Consider the following 26794-nt stretch of genomic DNA (forward strand, 5'->3'; position numbering starts at 1 on the left):
TATGGGGCCAAGCACAAGTATGGGATAGACTCCTTACAGCAATGGTCAGGGGTTGTCATTACTATATGTACTATATGTAGAAATGGTTATGATATGAAAATACATAAATAGGACATTTTAAAATAAGAAGGGTAGGGAGTAGAAGAGAGGGCTTTAATGGTGAAACTCAAAGTCATTCTTTGTGTTTCAGTTTTTTCAACTCTGTATCATGATGTTGTCTATATCATGGTATTATTGGGAGATTAAAATAAGATAATAGACAAAAGTTCTTGGAAAATTTCTAAAGCATTAAGTCTAAAATTCTATAAAACTTCTCAGAATTACAATTTTTGGCTTTTTACTAATTATGCTATTTTTTGACTTTGCAAGCTACCTCATTATCTAACAGGTTTGTTGTCACTTCTCATCACAGTGAAAGCCCCAAATGATCAGGCATACCTCTGGACCAATACAAAATAATATGTCAAAAGTCTCTCAAGACATCAAGGAAACCTGTCAACTTTCAAGATCAGTAACCAATGTGGAAACAATTTGAAGTATGAAATGTTGTTCAAATGTATTCTTATTAGACAGTATTGCACCTCATGACATGCTCCAGCAATTCATTGAAAATAGCAGTGCACATTTGATGTATTTACAATTTCAAATGCTTATTCAAATAAATCTGCATTCTTCTTAGCATGAGTATTGCCTTTAGGAATGCAGATTGCACACCAATCATGTTTGTCTTTATTGTGACTTTAGTCCATGTCCTACCATAAGGCTACCACAAGAAAGTCACCCAACACTGGTTCCTCCCTCATGTTTTCTCAACATTGGGAGGATATCAATGGAGCACATATTTTCCAGCAGTTATCATTCATTCTTGCCAAATGGAAGACTTTTTTCTTTTTACACTCATATATTTCTTTTCTGTAACCCTTTACCATAACTTCTCTAGGATATTTACTCATTTATAATTTATAGTCTTGCTTATTTCCACAAGAGACATTCAGTTTGAATTTCTAGTCTCAAAGGCATAAAACATCACTTAAAAATAGGACTTTTATTTGAGTGAAAGTTTTGAAGTTTTCCAAAGACAATGCAACCCAATGTCAATCTTCCATTTAATCTGAATTCCATTCATTGTTCCTTTTCAATATATTCTGGGTTGATATCTAGATAGACAGAAAGACATACATATACAGGTAGATAGAGAAATACAGTGGAGAATAGATGACAGACAGAATACACACACATATATAAATTCAACATTCTTCAATCACTTGATTTGCATGTGGAAATGGTTGACATACATTCTTTTGAGTGACACTGAATTTCATTTTAGAGGATTTGCAATGTTCTGGGACTTAATGTTTTCAACAAATAGGAGCAACTGAAGGACCTAAAGGTAAACAATTCTGGACTTAGACTTTACACTGGTCCTCCTCCATGACAATGGCAAGCAGCTAGAGTAAGCACACATAACCTTAATTAATGTATTATTTGATATTAATTATCAGAGGGTCAAATGAATCAATTATCTTTGCTGTATCTTTCAAACACACCAGTGTAAATTTTAACATTTGCTTTAGGTATACCTTACTGTAATCTTTAAGATGACTTTTTGCTCTTCCAAATAAAATACTTTAGTTTGATATATATTAGATATAAATATGTAATCAAGAAGCTATAAACACAGTGGAATCTTATATTCCTGGCACCTTTTGTGTGATAGAGATACAACAGTAAAATATTCTTTAGGAAAAATCTGTATTTTAATACTCATATTAAGTTTTCTTCAATAAATATATAATGTATTCTCAAAATATTATATAAATGACAATATAAGTTGTGATAGGAAAATTATCTTAAGCTCTCCTATCTATGCAAGTTAGGTTGACTTCCTTAAAATACATCAAAAATATCCTCAAAAACTTCATTGCCAAGGTAGCTAGGTGGCTCAGTAGATAGAGCATTGGCCCTGGAGTCAGGAGGACCTGAGTTCAAATTCAACCTGAGACATTTAATAGTTACCTTAGCTGTGTGAACGTGGGCAAGTCACTTAATCCCATTGCCTTAAATAAAATAAATAAATAAATAAAACTTCATTGCCTCAGAAGGTCAAAGGTTGAGACTATTGACCTTACTTCTTTGTCTCCTGGGTACAAAGTATTACAAAGAACTCCAGAAGGACTATGATATTTGGCTGACTGGCTTCAATAATCAATGTAGGAACTTCAGTCAATTGAATCAATTCAAGATGTCCTCAGTGTCTATCCTTGTTGAATATACTTCTCTCACTATGGCTAAGCAAATCCTTACTCCTCTGGCATAGGTTTCAAGAATTTGGAATAATCTTCATGCCACAATGAGTCATTAGGAAGTACTTTACAGAATGTAACTTCCAAATGCTTGGTAAAGAATATAGTTTTTTCCATTCCTTATGTAGTTTCCTTTAAGGTTGACCTTAATTTTATAAGTAAAAAAATAATTTTATGTAGAGTGGAAATGTTCTTGGTATTAAAATGAGCATCATAAGATGAACTATAATATGTATAGATAAGAAGATATTCCCTAAATTGATTAAATTTAACAACTTCAGAGACATCCAAAATTGGCTTTAATTATATGTGCATGCTTAGTCTAAAGAGATAAGATCTTTTACGGAAAAAACATATAATTAATATATATATATATATATCTTAAGCTCTCTGCAATTCTATATATATTTTCCCATTGATAGAGTAAGAGGGATGTATGGGGTAGTATTCAGGAGAACTAGCACTTCTGGAATGAGGGTTTGCCAAGCCCTTTTCAAGGGCCACTCATCTACCTTTGGTGTCCACCTGATTCAACTCTCACCTGTAGCTCCAGGAAACTGTAGCATGCATAGTAGCCACACCCTAGTAAAACAATCTCAGCAGCTGATTTAACCAGAGAGCATAACTGACAGGCAGAAGCCTGTTGGTGAATTAGGGATAAGCCTACCCCAAACATGTAAAGACTTTCCCCAGTGGAAAGGGGAAATGAGAACAACTTCATGAAGGTTTCTAATGCAGGTGGTGTGGAGTGCTTCAAGCTTGGACAGGCATCAAAGACATCATGGTCATTAACTGCATTTTCAGGCCATAGTGAATTGTCTTAACTTTTGTCTTGCCACTGGATTTTGATGATTTTGGAAGACAGAGTGAATCTGACAACTTTGTGCAATTCCACCTCACTGAAATCCAATTCATGTTCAAGTTATCATCCCATGATATCACTGTTCCTCTTCAAAAATGAAGAGCAAATGCAACATTTTAAATATTCATTGTTATTAAGGTTGACATTATTCTTAGTCATAGAAATGATCAGTTTTATTAGATATTTATTTGTCCCCTGGATTCTCTAATAAGTCACTAGCCCATTAGCTAGTTTCCTAGGACTTTACAAGCACCATGCTTTGCAATGCATCTTTCTACCTTTGGCATCAGTGCTGCAGCAAAGGTAGACTTCTACTCACTGTTAGATATAATCCAACTTCTGATTATTAAATACATCAAAGATCTGTGATTTGGTTGGTATAAAAATTCCCTTTACCAATTATAGTAAGTTCCTATGACTTACTAGTCAGTACTTGGAAGACACATGGTTCAGTAGAAAGAATGTTAGTTGTGGAATCAGAGAATCTGGATTCAAATCCCCACTCTGATAATTATTACATTACTTGACTCCCCTGTGCCTCAGTTTCCTTCTCTATTAAAAAAGGATGGATTAGATGATAGGATCATAGTTTTTTGTAAGGGATTTCATCAAAGGATAATAGTTTTAAAACTATAAGGGAGCTCTGGCTGTTTCAACCCTCTCATTTTAAAGTCGAAGATACTGATGTCAAAGGAGGTGTAGTGCCCTCAACATACATGGATAGTAATTGGCAAAGTCAGAATTCAAACAACTCTTCTGACTACATTCAGTATCTTTTCCCTCACAGTAAGTTTATCACAATAAGAATATTGAATAATAGTGCATAACATTAAGAGGAAAAAGGATTAAACATAGGCAACAAAATTTCCTTAAATGAAAGATTAAAAAAAAAAGAATGCAAATGCAGAGACAGATACCAGATGCTTAGGGAAAGTCTAATGAAGTAAGATCTGTATAAAGAAAAAAAAAACTCAGTTTGGTAAACTGAAGATTGTGGAAAAAATACTAAAACTATGAAGACAGCTACAATGACAGGACATTGACCTTTAAAATGAGTTTATGAATAGAAATATGCAAATATTTACATTTCCAAGTGTAATGGGGGAGAAGGGAGTTTAGTGTATGACCAGGTCACCTAAGATTATATTAGTCACATGTAAGACAAGAGGGGACTACTTTTGGAAGAACAGAGATTGGAGTATGATGGATATTCTGCATTACTGTACCAGAGAGTCAAGGGGAGAGGACTTTAGGATCTCTTTCCTCCACCCCCAACAACCCAGCCCCCTTTTTTTAAGCCATATGGTCTCAAGAAACAGATCTGGAGTCTTTGGAGTTTTTCTTCATTCTTTTCTCTTTTGATTGAAGGGAGAGAAATCTTTTGATGCAACCTGAAACCTCAAGCCCCAGAATCATGATCAGGTGTTGCAGTCAGCCCTGCAGAGGAACAGGACTCCAACTCAGCAAAATCTATCAATGATTCTGACATTGGATCTGAGCATAGTGAAGCTAATGTGATTAACTAAACTATGAGTCTAATTTACAACCGCCCACCCAAGAGACTAAGACAAAGTAGGTGGAAAATGTGCATTTACTCTTTTCATATCATTGGGGTAAACTTTCCTTTGTAAAAGTTAATTTGCTATAAAGTGGAAAAGGTGTGCTAGTCACTTGACCTCTCACAATGGAGGGACACAGAGAGTAGGGGGCTTAGCAAATCCTTTCAAAATCCAACAAAACTCTGCAGTGACAAGTCTAGCCCTGAGAGATCAGAAGCACAATTATGTTACACATGTATTTTGCCTCCTTTTACTTTTGACTTTGCCATTTTTTAATACTTCAGTTCTTTCCAATAAAATATTCTCTATCATTAATTACTGTGCCTTAATGCTTGGATCCTAGAAAGTATGCACAAGGATGATGGGTGTTTAGTGCCAGGAATCCATAAATGGGAATTGTTTCATATTCGACATAATCGCTCACTTGAACTTTAGCTCCTCAGGATCAGAAGGTGATTAAATTTTTAACTTTTTATTGCTAATGCTTAGTGTCCAGTGCATCACACATAGTAGGCATATGATAAATGCTTGTTGAATTTCATGACCCAAGGTGATCATTACAAAGCATCACTAGCAGGATATTCTTGACACAAAGAAAATAAAACAACTCAACATCACCACCTATGATGCATTGAGAAAGATAGATTTATACAAATTGATTGATCAAAGGAACATTATCCTTGGACAGAAGACTTCCTGTCATTAAAAATTCTAGACTTTTTACTATAAAGAATGTACACAGTGCTGAAGTCATTTAAAAACTGTTAAAGAGTTGCTGCTTCCAAAAAAAATATTACTTTGAATTTTGGTATAAAAACATCACAACTTCTTTTCTTTTAAGACTTTTTTTCATTCCTTTTCCTTCCATTTCAGCTTGGAGTATAGCTCTAGCATAAGAGTGTGAATACATGTACAACACACACATATGTATACAGATATATGTGCATATACAAATATACATATACATACATATATATATATATATAATCCATATATGTGTCATGACAGTGGGAGAGTCTTGGGTTGGCAACTCCCTAGGAAGCTCCCTCCCTGGAGATCAGCAACCCATCAGTAAATTATAGTCTTAGAATATTATTCCAGGCTCTGAAAGGGCAAGTGGTCATATGTCCATAAAGACACAGTACATGTCAGGAGTAGGGTTTAAACCCAAATCTTCTTGACTCCAAAAATGACACTCTAACCACCTTACAATGATACTTCTCACTATGCACATAGTAATTATGTCAGTTGAGTTAAATTGTGTAAATTATATTTGCCAAGTATATTTTCTAGCCCTAAGTGGGTTTTTCTGATTAAATCAAGTCATGTAAGAATAATTAAAACATGATAAATCTATTCTATCTACAAATCAATAAATAGCACTCTCATCTTTCCATAACTAATGATTGGATTTGGCTGAAAGATAATCAAGTTATGAAACTCACACTGAATAAGATCACCATAAAGGGAAAAAGGAAGATGGCAAAAAGACAAAAAGAAAAACAATAAACCACCAGCTACAGAGAGAAAAATATATGAGGGAGAAGGCTCTGTCAGGAAAAGAGAAGATGAGGCTCAACTGATGACTCAGGGAAGGTTGTAGTAATTCTCTTTTGCAAATTGCCTTTATTGCAACTGAATGGCATTCTCTCCACCTGTGCTGCAATTCTCCCCACTGCCAGTTTCCATGATCAGTGTTAAAATTGCTTTTTAAGTCTCTTTAGCAAACTGTGCTATTGAATAAGGTGACAGTCATACCAAATGAGGGAATAAGATTTTCATTTATCATGCAAACAGGACCATCAACTAATGTGCAAACTGTGTCTGCTTTATGTGGATGTCCCAAAATGTGGATAGAAAAACAGTACCTCTACTTTTTAGCAAAGTCATTCCTGTTCTTTATTGCTCTAACAAACCTTTTTTTTATAAAACTACTACTTTCTTTGTTTCCAAGATTGGGTAGAGCTAAATGCCAGATTTGGAGAGTAATCATAGTCAAAGAAGTCATCTAATCAATTTACATATTTAAAAACTATGGCCCAGGAAGGACAAGTTACTAGCCCAAGGTCACATAGGAAGTACACAATCAGAGATCAAGCTCTGTAACTCCAGCTAGTGTTCTTTCCCCATTGCTATACTACCTTCATAAAGCTAAGAAATGCCTAGGGAAGGCTATGTGACCAGAATAAAGGTCTATTCAACTGAGAAAATCAGTCAATAGGTTAAATGAAGTAAGATGATGGGCTGAAAGTAAATGGCCAGCCAAATGTTCACATGGGCTTGTGCCAAGATATCGTACCAGAAGGGAATGACCTCCAGGTTAAGAGAAGAAGCAACAAATGAGAAAGTTTTAGTAAACTTTGGGGAAATCCTTGCTACATCCCATGTTTTCAGTCATTGTATAACTCAAACAATACTACTAGTATCTCCTTCCTTTTCCAAATGAGTGTTTCAGGACAATGAAAATTGGGTTGCAATTATGAAAAATCTTTTGAAAGTTACAATGGTTTGAAATATTAAAGTTCTGCAAAAAATTACATATAAATGTATATACATATATTCTCTCACACATGTATATCTATATCCTAGAGTAAATATATGTTTATATACTAGTGCATTCTTTTTTAACATTTTTACTAGGATAGGGGGGATTATTTAGTGATTAGTTTTTTATGTACAATTCATCCATCATATTTGAGATGTTAAAAAATTTACTCCTAATTTATCCTAAAAAAATGACAAATTTTACTGGTGGGCCTGTCAAAATAAAAATCCCCAATAACAGGTTTTAATTATGAGAGAGGGGGAAAAAATGAGGCAGAAAGGGGTCATGGTGGTACGGATAAGGCATACTAGCAGAAAGCCAAAAAAAATGGAATTTCAATCATGAGTCATATCAACTTCTAATAGAGGACAACAAAGACTCAGTAACACTCAGGAGAATGTTAGCTTTGTATTATGTAGCCAATAAGGAGAATGGCTCCTTTTTTTATCAGCTCTCTTCTCTCTCTCTCTCTCTCTCTCTCTCTCTCTCTCTCTCTCTCTCTCTCTCTCTCTCTCTCTCTCTCTCTCTCTCTCTTCTCTCGCTCTCACTCTTTGTCACTGACAGCGGTATCGGCTTGCCAATAGAAAGGTTTTATTTTACCTCTTAAAAGTAGGTTTAACAAGATTGTTGGCCAGAAAAGCTCTCTGACAGTATCTTCACAGGTTTCTACCTGCCAGCTCCACCCCAGCTTACTCCAGTCATGCCTAAGGCTGATGACCCAGGCAACAGAGGGTCATAGTTTGAGGAACTCCATCCAAAGAAAGCATTCCAAGAGAAACCTGCAATTTATATCTTTGGAAACAATGCTTATTAAAAATAAAAAAGAAATAAACAAGAGTTATCTATCAAACTATGGCTGCTACTTCCTTCATAAAGACTTCCAAGACTGTGCCAATCTTTATAAATCTCTTTTTACTTTGAACTCAGAGCCCTAACAGTTTACCTCTGACTTAATGCTTAGAATATATTATCATCTCTCCTGTCATTGTTTAGAATCATCCCTCCCCTGACCCCTTTAAATTGTAAGTTCCTTGAAGGTAACAACTGATGTAGGTCATTTAGGCCAGGTCACTTTTGCTTACATCTTAAGTAAGGCTACTAAGTCCATTCCCCATCTTTCCCCTCCGAGTAGCCACTTGTGCTAGTCATTTTCAGTATTTCAATAACTATAAAGTCTAATCCTAAAGGTGATCTAACTATAGGGTTTATTGTATCACAAAAAAGATATGTTGACTTCTTTTATCTACCTTCTACTCTTCCCTGAGTTCTAGTCTTTGAATTGGAAAATGTGACTGCAGAAAGTAGGCTCTATTTAGATAATACCAGGTTGACCAATGAAGAGCTCGGATATATTGGGACCATTGCTTGGCATAATAGGTAAGAGACTGGACCTGTAGTCAGGAAAGCCTATGTTTGAATCTAGCTTCTGACACTTGCTGGTTATAAAACTTGGGTAAATTGCTCTATCACAATTTCCTCATCATGAAAATGGGGGTAATAATATGTCTACCTCAGGGTTATTGTGAAGATAAAATGTGATAACATTTGTAAAGAGTCACTAATAATAACTATTATAAATAATATTATTTTTAATATAATAAATTATTATTATGCAAAGGTATATTAAGAGAGATGGAATCTTTTACAAATGCACCCAACTTGGGTTAAGGAAATAAGGTTGAGGGAGACATTCCTTTGGAGTAAAAAGGTTATACTCAGATACTCCAGTAGTTTGAATCTACATGACTCCCTTTCTCTGGGCATTTTCATCACAGCATACTATGCTATATATTTTTTCAGGGTAGCACTATAGATAGAGTGCTAGACTTGGAGTCTACAAGACCTGAGTTCAAATTTCATTTAAGACAATTAATAGTTATGTGACATTAAGTCAGTTTATCTCTTACCACCTTACTTTCCCAATTTGTAAAATGATGATAATAATAGACACCTATTACTTCATAGTATTGTTGTTAGGACCAAATAAGATAATAGATATAAAGAACTTTGTAACCTAAAATCCATTTATTTCTACCAAAACACCTAGTACAATATTGAACAGAGATATTTTCAATAAATTTGTTATTCCCATTCCCTCAGGCATTTTCTCTATGACCTATTCTTGGAATAATACTTGCCCTCCTCAACTCCTTCTACTGACTTCCCTGGATTTCATTAGCCTCCTTAAATCTAAATTAAAATCCTTAAACTTAAGACTCTGCATTCTTGACTATAGGAATAGTCATGTTCCTATTCCTCTTTCAAAAATGAAGGATTAAGCCCAAAATCAAAACCCCATTTTTTATAAGGTCTTTCCTGACCCCTCTTAATTTTAGAGCAATCCCTCTGTTAATTTCCTATTCATCAGATATAAATTTCCTATTCATCAGATATATATATATATATATATATATATATATATATATATATATATATAGTTTGTTTGCATGTTGTGTACCCTCATTCTTTTGAGAGCTCCTTGAGGGCAATGAATGTCTTAACTCTCTTCCTATCTCTAATGCTTAGTACTTGCATAGTAGGCATTTGATTTATATTGATGTACTATCCTTCAATTACCAAAATGAATGAACTGATCCACTATCAGATGAGAATGACATAGAGTTAATTTTCTATTAGTTAATTTTCCAACATTAAATTGGTATCGATTGATTCACACCTTCAGCAAGTCCCCTCTATGGTCAAAAACATGCACATATAGCACATATAAGAGAACTGGATAGAAATGAGAGACTATCTATGGTCACCTAACAAATAAAAAGGGGCATCTAGGTGACACAGTGGATAAGGTTCCAGGCTTAGAGTTAAGGAAAATCATCTTCCTGAGTTCAAATCTGGCCTCAGAAATTTATTAGCTGTGTGCCCCTGAGCAAGTCACTTAACCATGTTTACCTCAAGTTTTTCATTTGTAAAATGAACTGGAGAAGAAATGGCAAACCATTCCAGCACCTTTGCCAAGAAAATCATAAATGGGGTCACAAAGAGTCAGACACAACTGAACAATAAAAAACAAATTAAAGCAAAGCAAATAACCAAAGTGGGACAGAATTTCACCTTAGTAGTAAATATTTTGATCTAACAGAAACCTACAAATAAGCATTTAATGTATTTGACTTAATATTGGGTTTCCATAAAATAGTTAAACACATGCATGTGACAACCCCAAGAAATTATTTATCTATGATAGAAAACAATGACAGAAAATATCATTGTTTCAGAAGTGAAAGGTACTTTAGAAGTCATCTAGTTTAGTCCCTTCATTTTTAGAGAAAGAAAGTGAATTCATAGAGAGGTTAAATTATTTGTCTTTGGACCACAGAGGGAAAAAATGACAGCCATTATTCCTTAACACTATATCCACAGCTCTCTCCCCTACACATTCCCTTTTTATATAAGATTATCTATCTGTATACAGATTAAGTAGAAGCTATGTATAGAAGCAGATGGATAGTATGTGTGTTGTACTCAACATCAGGAAGATATGGGTTCAAGGTCTGGACTTTGATACTTAACTAGTTGTGTGACCAAGGACAGCTCACAGATTCTCACTGAACCTGAGACAGCTTTCCTGAAACTGTAATAGCTACCTTCAGTGTCTGTGAAGGAAGTTACCCATATTGATGAAAAAAATATATAAATAAATATCAGGAGGAAAATATGTGAGTCATATTAGGTCAAGATTGGTAAAGTAATAAAGGGAATTTTAACTTATTAATTAAATTATTATTAATTTAAATGAATTGGTGACTAAATGGAAAAAAGTTAACGGATAAGAATACACTAATAAAGCCAATGCAACCAAGATTAAAAGGAACACAAAAGCTGGGAAACACAGCTAGTGTTACTGATAAAGGACTCATTTCTAAAATATATAGAAAACTGAATCAAATTTATAAGATTGCAAGCCATTCCCTAATTAATATATGGTCAAAGGACATGAACAGGCAGTTTTCAGATGAAGAAATTAGAGCTATATATACAATCATATGAAAAAAATGCTCCAAATAATTATTGATTAGAGAAATGCAAATTAAAACAACTATGAGGTCTCTTACCACACAGCTATCAGATTGGTTAAGATAACAAAGAAGAAAAATGATCAATGTTGGAGAGGATGTGGGAAAATTGGGACATTAAAGCATTGTTGGTATAGTTGTGAACTGAACCAACCATTCTGAAAAGCAATCTGGAACTATGCCCAAAGAGCAATAAAATTGATCATACTCTTTGACCCAGTAATATCGATAATAGGCCTATATCCAAAAGAAATCATAAAAATTGGGCAAAATATTATATGTTAAGAAATATATAGCAACTCTTTTTATGGTTGGTGGCAAAGAATTGAAAGTTGAAGACATGCCTGTCAATTAGGGAATAGTTGAATAAATTATGATATATGAATGTTATGGAATACTATTGTTCTATAAGAAATCATGAGTGGTCAAACTTTGAAGAAACATGGAACTGATGCTGAATAAAGGGTGCTGAACCTAGAGAACATTTTACACAATAACAACAACATTGTGAAATGATCGATTATGATGGATGCGGTTCAAAGATTTAGGACAACCCTGAGAAACCTGCTATGGACAATGCCATCCCTACCAGAGGGGGAAAAAGCCATGGAGTACTGTATACTATGTTCACATTTCTAAAACTTCTCTCATGTTTTTCCTTCCTATCCCATAGTTTTCTTCTTCCCCCTTAGTTCTAATTCCTCTCACACAAAATGACTAATTGGTAAAAATGTTAAGCACAAATATACATGTACAACTTTCACCAGACTGTTCACCACCATGGGGAGAGGGGAGGGAAGGGAGGGTAGCAGAAAAATACATAACTCATAAACTTGTAAATGAATGAATGCTGAAAAACTGCTATAGCATGTAATTGAAAAACTAAAATAAAATTTCAATTTAAAAACATATAAGTAGTACTATTCTCAAATATAAGAAGTGATTTCTGAATTATATGGCAATTTCGCATGCTCTTTTCCCCTAGTATATTTAATAAATACTTGCTGTTGAGGATAGTTTGCAATAGTGAAGACATGTTCATTCAACTGTTTCTCCAAACAGTTGAAGTGACTGTATCACTCAGATTGTCCTTTCCATAGTCCTCATCCTAAAGTTTCACAATCCCATAAAAATCAGTGCACATCTGGACCTATCTTCACATGTTCAAATTAAGATGATCCCCAGGGAACTTATGTAAATCTATTGAAACTCATTTTAAAAGAAAGGAAGCATGCATCCTCATTAAATAAACAATTAGTCCTACAAACAAGCTAGGAAGCATGAAAATTAAACTTTCCATCAACAAACCTGAACCACTGACGTTTATATTTAGTTTCATCTAAATGCCACAGGAAGTGTTTATATGAAAGATTTCTGATGAAGGTCAAGTAAAACCCATAGTAAAAGAAGAGGACAGTCATTGCTGCCCATTCTGTTCAACTATCCCTGATCCCTAATAGTTTCTTCCTTTGGATTTATTCTGGGAATTGTTTAATAATTTCAAATGCTTCCCACTCTTCATGACCTCTTTTGTGATTTACTTAGAAAAGATTTTGGAGTCATTTGTCATTTCCTTCTCCAGTTCATTTTACAGAAGAGGAAACAGATACAAATAGAATTAGGTGACTTGCCCAGGATCATACAGCAAGTAAACATTTGAGGACAAATTTGAAATTTTCCTGATTCTAGACTTTGTGCTCTGTCTACTGCACCACCTAGCTTATTTCTTGCACAAATTAGAAACCATCTTATAAATCATAGATTCCCAAAAAGGTAACCTCACATGTGGGAGAAGGAAAATAAACAGGCATGCTTCTAGCCCTTTTCTCCTTCCCTGACCCCCAATATGTCTTCCTGGATCACCCTTTAGGGTCCCCATTCAAGGCTATAACTATTGATTACTTTTTCGTTTGTTTGTAGGGGTTTTTTTGCAAGGCAAACAGGGTTAAGTGGCTTGCCCAAGGCCACACAGCTAGGTAATTATTAAGTGTCTGAGACCGGGTTTGAACCCAGGTACTCCTGACTCCAGGGCCGGTGCTTTATCCACTATGCCACCTAGTTGCCCCACTATTGATTAGTTTTGCTTATCTTTATATTTTGTTAAAAATAAAGGCCTTTGGGAAGGATTTGAGGAGCAAGTAAGGGGAAATAATAGAAATACAAATTAAAAAAGTAACAATAAAACACCTTTCCCAAAATTCACTTAAGAGAGCAAAAAAGAAACATAGTGGGGATCAGAAACAAGTAGAATGAATTTATTATTATTTTGCACATTTACACTTATATACATTGTATGTTTGCATGTATGTGCATATATAGTTTTAAGCTAAGAATTGCAGCAAACACATTCAAAAGTCAAAAAATTAACTACATACTTCACATATGATCTTCTTTGATCTTACATATTATGCTGAAATATTTGTGTTGGTATGCAAGTAATTGTTAAATTCACTATGAAAAAATTTTAAAGGAACTTGAAAGAGGTGATCTGAATTAAGTTTATAAAGCATATCTTCTTGCTAGAATTTAACACAGGAACTTAATTAGAACCAATTTGGACCAGCTTCCTATATACTAATAGTTCTACTCCCAAATTACTGAGACTAGAAAATTTCAGAAGACTCCATTTCATCTCATGGTTTTATCACAAGATTATGCCTTCTCATTCATTTTGGGCATTTTTAGACTTCTACAAAAATTTCAGTTCTTATAGAGTTGTTCTGCTCTGCAAAATATGCAATATTAGCAGTAAGGGGTGTCTACATATGTGGAAAACTAGCATTTTTAAGGACTTGAGGCAGGGTTAAATTCAGAGTATGCAACCCAAGTCTGACAAGAGAACAGTGTCACAAAAATGTTGCCACCACTATCCTTTGACCAGACATCTGTTCTTTTTCACCTAACTCTGGCTCTAAAGCTATCCATCAAAAAGTTTATTAGTGTCATTTTGGTGTCAGTCCTTCTCTGAACTCCCTTTCCAGGCTCAAGTCCAAAGGTTTCTATACCAAACAAACTTAATTCCCTTACTAGTAAGAGAGTTGATGAGAGGAAGGGTGAAATGCTTTCTTAAAGAGTAAAAAGGTTTTGGATCCTCTGGAGATGCTATTTACTGCTGCATATGAATAATCCTTTGGATGTAAGAGCAGATTTTAATGCAGTAGACTTGAGTATTGCTTCTGGGTCAAAGTACCAGGGGTTCTGAGGAATAGCATCAATTGTAATTTCAAGAGATCAGAGACTCTTCCTGAGGAAAGACCAGAGTAAGACCAGGACAGCAGTTATCACACAGTTATCACACCTCTTACCATATAAAAAGAAAAGCTCTTATGGTGGGGAGGAAAATGGTGGGTAATGAAAGCACTAAAAACTTCAAAAAACCCAGAAACAGTTCTGAAAACAGCAGCATATAAAAGTCTGAAGCTTAGACAGTGTTCCTACCCCACTACGCTGGAAAAAAGTCCAACTTCAAAATAAATTCAAAGTCAAAAATCTAGCTGGAAAATTAGCAAACTATAACAAAATATAAGTTGATCATAAAAAAACTACTCTGATAACAAGGAAGGTCAAGACAATAGCTCAGAAGAAAAGTCAAAATAACTACCAGGCAAACACTCAAAAGGGATCAGGAGAGGAAAAATGTAAATTAAATACAAACCCAAGAAGAATTCCTAGAAAAGCTAAAAATTAATTTCAAAATCATATAAGAGTAGTAGAGGTACAAATAGGTAAAGAAATAAGCATGAAGAAAGAAAATCATTAACTTGGTAAAAAGAGACACAAAAACTCACTCAAGAGAAATAATTCCTCAAAAATTAGAATTGGTAAAGAGGAAGCTAATGACTCCATGAGACATCAAATAAAAATAGAAAGCAAAGTCAAAAGAATGAAAAAAATAAAAGAAAATGTGAAATTTCTTATTGCAAAAAGCCACTGACCTGGAAATTAGAACTAAGAGAGATGATTTGAGAATTAATGGTCTACTTGGAAGTCCTAATTTTTTTAAAGTGCCTAGACATTATAGTTCAAAAAATTATAAAGAAAAATGACCCTGATATCCTATAACCAAAGGGCAAAATAGAAATTGATCACAACCTGAAAGAGAAGTATCAAAAAAAGAAAACTCCCAGGAGAATTAGAATCAAATTTCAGAGCTTCTATTTAAAAGAGAAAATACTTCAAGCAGCCATATAGAAACAATTCAAATATCATGGAAACACAACCAGAAACACACACGATTTAGCAGCTACCACATTAAAGGAGAGGACAGCTTAGGAGATAATATTTGAGAATGTAAAAGATCTAGAATTTCAACCAAGAATAACCTACCCAGAAGGAAATGATAAATGTTCAGTAAAATAGAGAACTTCAAACATTCTTGATGGAAAGAGTAGAGTTAAATAGAAAATGTGACTTTCAAATAAAAGACTCAAGAAAAGAAAAAAAAGGGAAACATGAAAGTGAAATCACAAGGGACTAAATAAGGTTAAGCCATATTTCTATATGGAAAAATGATACATTTTAAATAATTTATCATTACTTGGTCAGCTAGAAGGGCACATAGAGGGCATAGAAATGAGTCAATTTTATTGGGATGTTTTTTTTAATGGAAGGATAAAAAAGAAAGATGCCCTAGGAGAAGGGAGAAGAGAAAGGGAAAAAAGGGGGAAATTATCTCACGTAAAAAAGGGTACAAGGAAAAGCTTATATTGTGGGGAGGAAAATGATGGGTAATGGGCAACACTTGAATCTCATTCTCGTCTGAATTGGTTCAGAGGATGAAAATAATAATGTTTATTCTTCATTTTCAAAGAAGACCACCACATCCGGGAGGTGATGCTATGACATGCACATGAATTGGATTAGAGTGATGGGGTGCAGTACTAAGTCACCAACCTCACTTTCTCCTACAGAGACATCTGGGTCCAGTGGCCAGATATGAATCAGGACAACTGGAGATGACCCTGCATACAAGATAATCAGGCTTAAGTAACTTGCCCAAGGTCACACAGCTAGTAAGAGTCAAGTGTCTGAGGCTGGATTCAAACTCCTGCCTCTTGACTCCAATGCCATGATGGGCAGACCTGTGCCAGTGTCTCCCCCCATCAGTAAGGGTGCTACACTCTATGAGGAAGGCAGAATTGAAGTAGCTCAAAGGAAATGTGACATCCATAAATTTAGAGTATCCATCCCAGGTGTTCACATGGACTATTTGTGCCCAATCTGTGATAGAGCATTCCAAGCTCCTATTGGTCTGATCAGTCACAGCAATTTGTCTCAAACATAAATGGTGTCATTTTGATCTTCTTCATTAATGAAGGACAAGAACAAACTAGTTACACGTACACATACACACCCACACCCACACACAAAATTGTGTTTAGAAATATATAGGAAGAGAAGAAAGAGAAAGGAGAGATATAATAAAATGGGAGGAAAACAAAGGAAGGCAGTGCCTAGAAACACAAGAGACTTTAGAGTAGGGGAAAAGAGAGGAAGAAAGAGAGAGGAGAGGGATTAGCAGAATAAATTAGGATAGAGGAAAATGTAATTAATAATCACAACTGTAAATGCAAATGGGATAAACTCCCCTAAAAATGGAAGGAGACAGACAAGATTAGAAACCAGAGTCCAACAATATGTTGATTACAAAAAACAAAATTGAAACATAGAGACAAACACATACTTAAAATAAGGAGCTAAGGGAGCAGCTAGGTGGCACAGCAGGTAGAGTACAGGCCCTGAAATCAAGAAGATTTGAGTTCAAATCCAGACTCAGACACTTAATAATTGTCTAGCTGTGTGACCTTGGGCAAGTCACTTAACCCCATTGCTTTAAATAAATAAAATTTAAAAATTAAAATTAAAAAATATAAAGAGCTAGAAAAAAACTATTATGTTTTAGTTGAGGTGAAACAGGTTGGAGTAGCAATCATGATCTCAGACAAACCACAAATAGATCTAATTTTTAAAAAATAGGTTCTTTTTTAAAAAAAATAGACAATAAAGTAATGTCAATACTATTTAGTATATGTACCAAAATGCATAGCATTTAAATTCGTGAAGGAAAAGTTAAATTATAGGAGGAAATAGTAAAACTATTCTAGTGGGGAACCATCAATTTTCCCCTCTCAGAACTAGATAAATCTAAACTTAAAATAGAAAAATAAAGAAGTTAAGAAGATGAATAGAATTTTAGAAAAATTAAATATGATAGATTTCTGAAGAAAACTGAATGGTAAATATAAAGTATATTTTTTCATCAGCTTCACAAAAATTGATCATATATTAAGGGCATAAAAACCTCACTAATATATTCATTATAGTAGAAATATTAAATGCATCCTTTGCAGATCATAATGCAATAAAAATTACATTCAATAGTGTCTTAGAATCATAAATTAAAAATTGGAAACCAAATAATTTAATAAAAAAGAATAAGTGTGTCAGAGAACAAATCATAGAAACATTCAATAATTTCATTAAAGAGAAAGACAATAATAAGATGACAAAACAAAATTTATGAAGATAAACCTAAAGCAGTACTTAGCAGAAAAAATATGTCTCTAGATATGTACATTGATAGAAAGAAGAAAAAATAGATCAAGGATTAAAGCATTCAATTAAAAAATTTTAAAAGAATAAATTTAAAATCTCCAAATAAAAATAGAAATCCTAAAAATTGAAGAAGAGATTAATAAAATCAAAATCAAAAAACAAAAACATTGAACTAATAATAAATAAATCCAGGAGCTGGTTTAAAAAAAATACAGAGAACCAGTTCAGCCACTGGTTAATTTGATTTTTAAAAAACAAAAGAGAGAAGGAAGCCAAACTAACCACCACCATCAATAATAAAAAGAATGCATCCTCAGTGAAGATGAAATTAAATTATTAGAGTTCTTTTGCCTAATTATATGACAATAAATCTGACAATCTAATTAAAATGGATAAATATATACAAAAATGTAAGTATACCTATATCAACAGAAATCAAATGGATAGTTAATAACCTTATCTTAGAAAAAGAAATTGAATGAATTATAAATGAGCTTCCTGAGAAAAAAATCCCCAGGGGCAAATGAATTTTCAAGTGAATTCTCCCAAACATTTATGGAACAAATAATTCCAATACTATGTAAGCTATTTGAAAAAAAGCAGGTAAAGAAAGAATTCTGACAAATTTCTTTTATGAGACTAATGTGACTTTGATACCTTAACCACAGAAAGCAAAAACAGAAAGAAAAACCATGCAAAAATTTTCTTAACAAATATCAATACAAACATTTAAAATAAAACACTATAAAAGGTATTACAACAGCATTTCACAAAGATCACATATGATGGCCAGGTGAGATTTATACTAGGAATGCAGAGTTGTTTCAATTTTAGGAAGTCTATAAGCATGATAGAACGTATCAATAGAAAAACAACAAAAATCCAGTGTTTATATTAATAGATGCATAAAAACCTTTTGAAAAATTCAACACCCATTCCTATTAAAAGCACTAAAGCCTATAGGAATTATGATCAATTTCTTAAAATGAGAGTTTCTATCTTTAAAGCAAATGTCATCTCTAATGGCAATAAACCTGAAATCTTCCCAATCAGATCATAGATAAAATAATATCCATTGCCACCATTATTCAATATTTACGTGAAATGCTAGTTATAGGAATAGGACAAGAAAGAGTGGAGGAACAAAAATTGGCAATGTGGTAATAAAACTATCACTTTGTACATGAAGTTGTATTATAATATATGTAAAGAACTAGAGAACCAACTAAAAATTAGTTGAAACAATTAACAAGTTTAGCAAAGTTGTAGCTAAAATACCTGCAGAGGGGCAGCTAGGTGATATAGTGGATAGAGCACCAGCCCTGGAGTCAGGAGGACCTGAGTTCAAATCTGATCTTAGACATTTAATTACCTAGCTGTGTGACCCTGGGCAAGCCACTTAACCCCATTGCCTGGCAAAAAACTAATATAAAATAAAATAAAAAGCTGCATAAAATTTAAAATACTTGGGAGGTTACTTGTCATTACAAACTCAGGGAATATATGAACAGAAAAACAAACATTCTTCACACAAATAAAGATAGATTTAAGTAATAACAATTTTAAAACTCTTGATTAGGCCAAGTCAATATAATAAAAATTTCCATTTTATCTAAACTAATGTACTTATTCAATGCTATACCAAACTATTCAAGAATTATTATATAGGACTAAAATAATTAATAAAATTAATCTGGTAGAATGAAGGTCAAGAATATCAAGGGAAATGATGAAAAATGTGAAAGAAAGCAGTAGTAATCATGAAAACAATCTGGTACTGATTTAGACATACAGTGATAGATCAGTGAAATAGTACATAATATAGTAGTATCCACAGAAATCAAAATTATCAAGTCACATGAAAAAATGCTCTAAATTATTGTTAAACAGAGAAATGCAAATTAAAACTACTCAGATGCCATCTCACACCAATCAGATTTCCTAACATGCTAGAAAAAGAAAATGATAAATGTTGGATGGAATGTAGAAAAATTGGGACACTAATGCATAATTGGTGGAATTGTGAACTAGTTCAATCATTCTGGAAAATAATTTGAAACTATATCCAAAGGGCTATAAAACTGTACATACCCTTTGACCCAGAAATACCACCAATAAGTCTGTATCCCAAAGAAATACAACCAAAGGAAAAGGAATAGGGTCTATTTGAGAAAAAACTATAGCAGCTCTTGGAAATCAAAGGGGTGTCCATCAATTTGGCAAAATGGATGAAGAAGTTGTAATATATGATTGTTATAGAATACTACTGTGTTATTAAAAAACTGCAGATGGTTTCAGAAAAACCTGGAGAGTCTTATATGAACTCATCAATATTATAAGAATTATCAACTGAGAAAGACAGCCACTCTGAACAAGACAATGATCCAAAACAATTCCAAAGCACTTGTGATTTTTTTTATGATTTGACTGGGAAATAATTATAAAATAAAAGCATTTTGGAAAGATTTATAACCAGAAAAAATGTAAAACCATTGTGTAGTGAAAATGAAAGATACCAAATAAACTGTCTACATGTCACTCTCAGATCTTTCTGAGTCCAGGTGTAGTGTTTTATCCAGTGAGCCTGAAACAGGAGTAGCCAGGGCACTTAAGTGAAGAGGTACAAGTATGACCCAAGGTAGGTCACAAATTTAATAGATTTGTTGATATCTTCTGGTAATTTCATCACACTGTCTTTTGCTATTTCTTAAGCATAACACCTCTGCTCTCAATGAGGACACAGTCTTTTCCAAACATCTTGTTTTTGCCCTAGAGAGCATATCTCTGTAGTCTTCTAGATTGAATTCAGCTCATCAGAGTCATCTTATGGGTTGAATTCAGTGCTCTCTTTTGACTTCTTTTGACCTCATCAACTATGATTCATTGACTAGGTTGTGTCTCCTTGAAAAGGACAGGGTGAATTCTTTAAGTGCATGGATGGAGGGGCTTTTGTTGCTGTTGATCAATCATTTTTCAGTTGTGTAGAACTTTTCATGACCCCATTTGAGATTTCCTTGCAAAGATAATGCGGTGGTTTGCCATTTCCTTCAACTCATTTTACAGATGAGGAAACTGAGGCAAACTGAGTTAATGACTTGCTCAGGATCATAAAGCTGGTATCTGAGACCAATATAAACTCAGGTCAACTTGGAGTCAAGTTTTTTCCCTGACATCAGGCCTCGCATTCTATCCACTGTACCACCTAGCTACCTATGAAGGAAAAATAAATCATTAAATCAAACTAGGAAGAGCTGAATAAAAGTCAAGCAGTGTACCTCTTTGACTAAAATAAAGACATTTTAATCATTATCAATTATTAAAACTAACTTTTGTCTAGTGTTAATTAAGCAGATAACTATCTTGGAACTCCTAATTCACCTTTGATTACAATCCTCTATCTGCCTCTCATACTCCTGAACCCATTTTTAGGAAGGGAAAAAAAAATAATATCCACAAGTTATACTGAGGACTATGGAAAATTCAGTTCTCAAAATTCCATTAGGTTGGTAAGAAAATACAAAAGCTAACTGAAGGCAAGGTCATTGCCCTCTGCTCTCCAGACCCAAATTCCCACCTTTATCATCATCTGATAGAAAAACCTGTCTATCTGCCAAAATAATTATTTCTCAACTTTTTTGCCCATCCTTATTCTTTAGACATCATTGTCAAGATACATCACCAAATCCTTTTGGTTACTGAGGAATCTGCTACTCGGGAGAATTTAGTGTTTCTTCTGACTTAATTGACTCAGGATAAATATATATATATACTCCTCCAATGGATTTTTTTAAAAATGGGACTCCATAAAATTAGTTGAAGAGTAAGATATTTTTAGACTCTTCTAGGAACATATACAGCAAAGAGATAGATATACAAAGAGAGTATCTAGGAAGAACAGGCTACCAGAGTCACAATGTGGCTGGTTTGAGCAATTATGTGTCTATTATAATGCAACAGGATCTTTTACGTCTTCAGAGTCTTCCCTTTTCTTTCAGGAATGCCTTTGTCAGACATCATGAATCTATAGTCATAATCAATCAATCAAAAAATTATTAAGAGCAGTGCTGGGAATATAAAACAGAGGCAAAAAGCAGTTCCTGACCTCAATAAATTTACAGTCTAATGGGGGAAAATATGTAAACAAATTTTCACTCTCTCTCCAAATAAATAAATATATTATATATATATATATACATATATACACACATACACATACTTGCATATATATACACACATTCAAACTTACATATATGTATATTTTATGTTTGTATATCTGTGTGCATATATATATATATATATATATATATAGATATATAGATATATAGATAATTAATTGACAGAGGGAGCTAGGTGGTCCAGTGGACAATGAGTCAGGCTTGAAATAAAGACTTTTCTTCCTGAGTTCAAATTTGTTCTCAGACACTTACTAGATGGTTGACCCTAGGCAAATCACTTAATCCTGTTTGCCTCAGCTTTTTACCTGTGAAATGAGCTGGAGAAATAAATGACAAACCACAATAATATCTTTGCCAAGAAATCCCAAATGGGATCACAAAGAGTTGGACATGACTGAAAAACAACAAAACAGAACTAAAGCACTCAAATTAGAAGTTAGGAAAGGCTTTCAGTAGAACGTGAGCTTTTTATTGAATCTAAATTGGAAGCTAGAGAGGTCAGTAGTGAAGAAAGGAGGAGTGAGAACATTCGAGGAGTGGGAAATATCCAATGAAAAAGTCTGGAGGCAAGAGAGGGACTGCCCTATTATTGAACAGTCTAGTGAGAAAGACTGCAGCACCCTGACAACTTCTAATTTCTCTGTTACTACTAAATGCATTACCACTCTTCCATAGTTCTTTGAAGGCATAAAAATTCTATTTCTAACTTTTTTTTTTAAACCTTGAAGCTTACTAGAAAACTGTCTCAATTCATGGCTCTTGAATTGAATATGATTGCTGAGCTACTGATGATATTTTTTTTTAGTTTTTGCAAGATATTGGAGTTACCTGATTTGCCCAAAATCACACAGCTAGGTAACAACAATAATTTAAACAGACACACACATATACAAAAACATACACACATTTATATGCATATACATATACACATAAGTGAATATATATATATATACATATATATATATATATATATATATATATATATTTCTATACATCTTTAAGACTTTGGAGTTATCCTTAATCCTTCCTTCTCCTTTGCCCCCTTTGCCAAATTCTGTTAATTCTTTCTCACTAACATTTCTTAGATATAACCTTTCATTTTGATCTTACAAGTGTTGCCCACATTCTCAGCATTTAATGACTACAGTAAAGGTATAACCTCTTACTAGACCTTTTTTGCTTCCCTTCTTACTCCACTAGAAAAAATAATAATCCTCACTTTTTTCGTCATAACAATTTCTACTTAGCAAACTTTCTGACCTGTTGCTTTTTTCAAGAAAACCAATTTTGTCATTTTAGGCCCTCTTTCAACTCCATTACCCTCATTCAAATTCTTTCTCACCTATTAATCTACCAACTACTTTCAGTGGCACGTTGGTAAATGTTTGACCCTTGAATCTTCAAAACAATCTTTTCAGTTTAGTCTGAATTATTAATATTTTATCTATGATTTAATTCTAGATAATCAAGAAAACAAATCTTCCACAATATATAATATTTACTGATTTCTGAGGTGTAAATGCTTACACTGAAAATAATTGATTCTTAGGAGCCATTTCAAGCTAACTCTAGCACATTGTGGAGTCTATTCTCAAATATGTCTTACTAGTTCCTACTTATGTCTTTGCTTATGCATTTCCAACACTCTTATGATGTCCCTTATTTCTTTGCTACCAATCCATTTAAAGGCACAAGTCAAGACCCATGCCCTCTAAGGAGTCTTCCCTGGTTTTCCTCAGCCAAAAATAAGTGATTACTTATTCCCTCATCTTACATTTGCTCAGCACTAATTGCTTGCAATAAGATCATTGTATGCAATTGCTTTTGTTCATTTTTGTTCACTTTTGTTTCATTTTTGCGGGTCATGTTACCCCAAAATAAATTACCTTTTGCTCCCTGAATCATATCATTTTATAGCTAAAAGGGATTTTAGAGATTCTTTTTGTGTCCCCAGTAGCACCAGGAACAGAGCTATGCACACAAGCAATGTCCAATAAATGCTTAGCAAATTGAATTAACTTCTCTATTCACAAACTCTGCCTGTAGATACAGTTCTTCCTGACATGACCAGAGATTTAGTCCTTGAAGGGAGAATTGCCAAGGTATATTAGAGGTAGGGAGAATGACCAATATAAAAGTAATGAGGAATGACTTCAAGTTCCATGAAGGCAGGAACCACAATATTTAATCTCCCTCTGAACCAATATAGGACTCTGTTATACAATAGGTACTTAATAAATATCTGCTTATATTCACATCCTGGCAAAGGTACATTATGTAATGGTACATCATACATATTGGAAAGAGAACCAAGGTCAAGTTTATGCATTTTTTGACAGAATGTATCACAATAGCTATCCCAGAGGTGGGGGGGGGGGGGGTCGGTGAAAAGCACTACCTGTATTTCTTCATAAAGTTTTTGCCTTCAGTTCGGTCCCATTCCCTAAATTGGATGCAGGCAGCTACAAGGGCCAGTGGAATTGTTTCCTTTTTTTCCCCCAAAGTTATTCCAGTTTTCATTTAAATAGAATCAACAACAGAAATCTGCCTCTTCCACACAATCCAGTAGTCAACTTGCTCAAGATTTGGTTGGAGTTAAGAGAGGAAAAGGGTAAAGAAGGTAAGAGGTACCTGTTGATAATTCAGATATTGTCATGGGTTAGCTAAATAGTCAGGTTCCAAACCAAAACAGTAGACAAAGACATAGCACTTAGGGTCAAACATGTAGCTCAAAGTATCTACTCTTGCAGCTCCAAAACAAAGAAAAGACAAATGTCCAAATGAATCAACTGGAATTTGGTCACATTCCTATTAGACCAGTTTCATGTCAATGATATCAGCAAGATTCAAAAATGTGAGAATGCTATTTTGATGAATTTCACAAGGACACTTGTTATTATAGCAAAATGAACACTTTTTTAAAGCATAGAAGATAAAATGATTCTGTGATTGATTAATTCATGATAGCATATAGCCTTTCATTTTATTTAAATTCCTATAAAAGTAAAAAACAGTCCAACCTTATGTCATTCTTTCAGCAAAAACAGGCAGAGTTACAAAAGATTTATGAATTAATTTTCCATTCTTTAGGAGTAGTATTTACAAGTCTAGAATTGCCTTAACCAGAACTCTTGATTATATTAAATACTGCTTTTGTAATTAAGGAATATCTTTAGAAAAGAAATAGTACCTTACTTTTCTCTACCAAGAATATCCAACTTTCATTTCAACTTAAATGTGCACTGGAAAATAGTCAAACAGGTTACATTTTTACATTAGTTTTGGAAGCTGACTAGGTTAAGCAGATTTTCAGACTATAGTTACAAGGAGTCCAACCAAATGGAAGGAATCATATATCTGAGGAAAGTTATACTTTATAGGCCTTTTTAAGTAAGTAGATTGGTTTCTCTTTGGTATTTACTGTGAAATTATTTTAAATTAGCAAAGCCATTTCTTTTATTGTTTCTTTCTAATTATGTCTAACATTAATGTAACATTTACAGGACATTTTTTATTTATTACACACAATACGATCTTGAGATTGATCTATCCATTGGGGCTATAATGGATAATCATTGATCTCTCTCATACAGATCTCAACTTCATCACAAACAAATGTAAAATATAAGAGGTAAGACAGCTCACAATATCTTTATTTAAAGTAAAGATCAGAACAAACCTTAAGCATACTTCTTGAGTCCTTTATCCATTATTCTTGTCAAAGAATTTCCAGTTTTTTTAGAAGTTTCCTCTATCTTGGAAGCTTGATTGGATTCTTATCAACAGATGCTACTGATTTCTCCCTTTGCAGATGTTATTAAATTGCTTTCTTTCCAGGCAGGGTTTGTTGTTGTTGTTGTTGTTGTTTTGGTGTGTTTTGTGATTTAGGTTTATTGAGCCCACAGCAGACAGAGCCTTAGATATTCTGAGATTTCCCTGCTGTGTCTATTCTACACATAAAGAGGTTCCTGGCCATGACCTTCATTTCACAAATAATGAAAGTGAGATTTTGACAAATTAAGTAGAATTATTCAAGGCAATGCAACAAGTGAAAGGCAGATTCAAAAGGAGAACTTAGGCAATCTAACTCACAAGAAAGGGTTCAACCCACTGTTTGTTTTCCTTTCTCCTCTTTGCTGTATAAATCGAGGTACTTGATGGTTTAACAGGGCAGTTTTCCTGCAATATCAACTGGCTTACTGCATTATGCAATGAAGTCAGAATTCTGAGCTTGTGACATCAATACAGGTTGCCATGGCAACTCTTTTCATGAGTATTACAGGTTCACCATAGGCTCAAAAAAAGGGGGACTATACAGAGTAGCTAGAACAAAGAACAGTAAAGAATGAATTGCAACAACAATCTGAAATTGTAAAAAACAAATAGGAGAGCAAAAAAATTTATTATGATTTTCATAATGAATATAGATGTTTAAACATGTTTCATTATAAAGATGTACTTATGGTTTGTATATATGCCCTGATATGGTTGAAAGTCACTTTCCCTTATATAAAATAATCACTGAAGAAGCAAAAAGTCACAGACAAAAGGCAGCATTTCTGTTTCCCTTCTGTTACAACTTAACCATAGAACTCAGATCATAGAATGGTCTGATTATTACAACATGGCTCATTATTTCACAGATTCTGTTATGCCACAAGTCAGAACAGTCTCTTATAAAATGAATGTCAGTCAAGTAGCATTCATTAAGTACCTAGGCATAGACCAGGCAAGATACTAAACACTGCAGGGCTGGGGTGG

General features: G+C 33.9%; 1 long non-coding RNA gene across 7 annotated transcripts in view; it reads right to left on the bottom strand.

Annotated features, from left to right (window-relative positions):
- Nucleotides 1–26224, bottom strand: part of LOC141488063 (uncharacterized) — a 238222-nt gene extending 211998 nt beyond the window's left edge. For 3 of the 7 annotated variants that reach the window (XR_012468573.1, XR_012468574.1, XR_012468578.1), the window contains exon 1: nt 25713–26223. This is a non-coding gene — a long non-coding RNA (uncharacterized LOC141488063). Of the gene's footprint in view, nt 1–24431; nt 24665–25712 lie in introns of all 7 variants that reach the window. The other 4 variants (XR_012468576.1, XR_012468572.1, XR_012468575.1 and 1 more) reach the window with 3 other exon arrangements.
- Nucleotides 26225–26794: the final 570 nt, after the last annotated feature.

This window comes from Macrotis lagotis, chromosome 5 (assembly GCF_037893015.1).
Source record: "Macrotis lagotis isolate mMagLag1 chromosome 5, bilby.v1.9.chrom.fasta, whole genome shotgun sequence".
Taxonomy (NCBI): domain Eukaryota; kingdom Metazoa; phylum Chordata; class Mammalia; order Peramelemorphia; family Peramelidae; genus Macrotis; species Macrotis lagotis.